This window comes from Arachis hypogaea, chromosome 9 (assembly GCF_003086295.3).
Source record: "Arachis hypogaea cultivar Tifrunner chromosome 9, arahy.Tifrunner.gnm2.J5K5, whole genome shotgun sequence".
Classification (NCBI taxonomy): Eukaryota; Viridiplantae; Streptophyta; class Magnoliopsida; order Fabales; family Fabaceae; genus Arachis; species Arachis hypogaea.
In genome coordinates, this window is record NC_092044.1 from 8,822,669 (window position 1) to 8,825,706 (window position 3,038).

At 32.9% G+C, this 3,038-nt stretch overlaps 1 long non-coding RNA gene across 1 annotated transcript; it reads left to right on the forward strand.

Moving 5' to 3' along the window:
- The first annotated feature begins 644 nt into the window (after positions 1–644).
- On the forward strand, positions 645–2,139 carry LOC112710274 (uncharacterized). The gene is made up of 3 exons (XR_003156775.3): positions 645–783; positions 1,222–1,331; positions 1,942–2,139. It is a non-coding gene; the product is annotated as an uncharacterized lncRNA (long non-coding RNA).
- The last annotated feature ends 899 nt before the right edge of the window (positions 2,140–3,038 follow it).

A 3,038-nucleotide genomic window follows, 5' to 3' on the forward strand; every position in this document is an offset into this window, starting at 1 on the left:
ATAGTTGATTTATGTTCCTTTGTAAACTTCTAGCCTTAGGTGGCTATGACAGAGTTGTCTCACTGGAGAATCTCCGACTATATAATGGATCATGAATAGTTGATTATTTGTCTTTAGGTCTCCTACAATAGAAGGTTTTGAGATGGGATTTGATTTTGGATGTACCTTTAACTATTAGGACTTTATGCAAGGTTAATATTTACACTAGATGGAGATTGAAATAATGCTTTTCTCTAATATCAAGGTCATGTATAACCATGGGTTCGTTATCCAAAGTGGCAGTGGACAAAACTATGGTTACGTGTACACTTCTTGAAAGGGAGGCCTAGGAGGTACAGAAGACAAAATCTGGCTACAGATTACAAATTTGACACACATTTAAGAGACTAAATGAATAAGACCATTTTTCAGGGGTGTGATTGAAAGTTAGAAGTTTAACTAGTGGGGATCAAAATAGGTCATAGAAAATTTTCTAGATTTGTTTAGTTTGAATTCAACTTTATTTAGTAATTGAAAGAATATGTGCTTTGAAAATTTTTCTAGATTTCTTAGTTCGAATTGAACTTTATTCATGTTGACAAGTGTAGGATGTTTGTTAATTATGTACCATGTCACTAAGTGACAAGGAAACAGCAACAAATTCCAGCTGACCCTCACTATAAATTATTGTGTCACTAAATTTTAGACCTGGAAGATTGACTGATGGACCATACACATCTTATGATTTAAATACTTTGCTCAAAGCAACAGCTGGAGAACGATGGACAGTTCTTATAGGTCAAGGTATGTATACAATGCTCATTATTCAAAGCAATTTTCTTTTATTTTTTAGTAAATGGACAAAAGTACACATGAAAGAGTTTGAAGTGGACAAAAGTATGCACCAAAGTTTATAATTACCAAAAGTACACCCCAAAATTGATTTGATGGAGCTAAAGGCCTAATAACTCTGAATTGCCTAGAATTTAGTGTTAAATCCATTGACATTTCAGCTGGCTTAGATTCTAGCCATTAGGAGGAATTTTTGTGTGTATATTATGTATTGTAAAAACATCTGAGTATGAGTAGGGTTTTATCTTGGAACTGAAACTAATTGACTTGGATAGTTAATTCACTTTGTTGGTGTCTTCCCTTGACATAGTAGATGATTATACCAGATCATTTATACTTTCACTAGTATTTTTTGTCTTAAACTTTAGAAATTTTGTGACGGACTTCCAGGAGATAAATTAGTTGGAGAGGCCAGCAGAATTATTGTTGCTGAAGCTTGCATACAGGCATTAGATCTTGAAGTCACCAAGAACCAAGTATATGAAGTCAACTCTGTTGAGGTAAACTTAAATGTTAATAATTTTGGTAAATGAAGTTCGATTTGGATTATGGGAATAGATCTCACATGAAAATTTTACATGATTTTGACCCGTTGATTTTCACCATTGATCAAGAAACTGGGGCCGTGTATCAACCCCATAAACCAATAGAGAAGATTAACACATGATAAGATTATGCGAAATTTTACACATTGAGGAGATCCATTCGCATTTACACAATTTACATGTGTGTTCATATTAAAATGACCTAATATTATCTCCTAATGTTATAGTGTTAGGCAGTATTTTTCTATAACTTGAAGTACTTTATGGATGAGACCTTTCTATGGAGATTTTGTTTTAGTACAGAGCTGAATTTTTCTCAAGTATATCACTATTTTAATTCTCGAAAGATTATTCTGTTAAGAAAAATAATCCTAAAAATATTGATAATTATCCTATGATGCAGAAAGATTATATTCTTTAATTTAATTTCTTGAGTAAATAGTTTTCTACCACAGTTGTCCTCACTTAATGAGAGGTTTTTATTCACTCCATTTTTTGCTCATATATATATATATATATATATATATATTATGCAAATTGTTATGACATCATGCATATATTTTAGGGTGAGGGTCCTGGAACTGATGCTCAGAAGTGGCAAGAACTATTCGAAGGTGCGCACTCCCAATAACTAGAATTGCAACTAAATTTTATACCATTTGGAACATGTATATGTTGCAGACCAAAAATAAAGAGAATGTATATATGTATCATAATTAGCCAGTTCAACATCAATCACACCATTGTAGACGTTTCTTCATTATTCCGATTGGTTCCAAGGGGTAAAAAAAAAAAGGCTGAAATTCAAATATTCCTAAATTTAGAAGAATTAAAGGATGAGTTGAATTTTGTTAGTCATTATACAGGCGAATAAATACAGGAAGATCACCCTCCAAAAATTCTCTCTTTCTCTCTCTAAAATTTATGTAATATAAATCCAATTATATGATAACAGTTTGAATTTCATTCCTATAAATTTTATTTTCATCCTAACAAATATATTATTTGCATCGCTTTCTTTATACACATTTATGAATATCTTTTATTCCTGAATCATGATATAGTAGTAAATATGATAAAAAAAAAGAAATCATTTTTAAATTCAAGTAGTTGGGTACAAATTTTATGAAAGTTTTAACAAAAAAAACAATCATTTGCGCTCATAAAATTTGAGTGCAATGGAAAAAGTACCCATAAAAAAAAGAAATTAAAGTTATACCCATAAAAAATAGGTTTCGTGCTACCAAAGTATCTAAATTTTAAGTTTTTGTTTTTTTTTTTTAATAAGAGGTAACGACCAAATCAATACTCGAAAGATTTAAACGTTGACATTTTGGTACTTCACTATTGTTATTGACAAAACGGTCCTTAAAATATTTTAAAATTTGACAAGCGTGCCCCCACGCTCACCGGAGCAAATTTCCGGCAAGCACAATGCTGATGTGGCCATCGTATTTTGGTGACTTGGCAAATCACCCCCAAAGTTCCCTCCCCAACGCACACTCCCTCTTCTTCCCTCTCCCTCCCTGTCGCAGCCCCCATCCCCATCGCACACTTCTCCCCCATCGCAGTCCCTGCCGCATCACAACCCCTCCTCAACGTACACTTCTTCTTCCTCCCTCAACACCACCATTCATAGCAATAACAACTTTAATATCAACA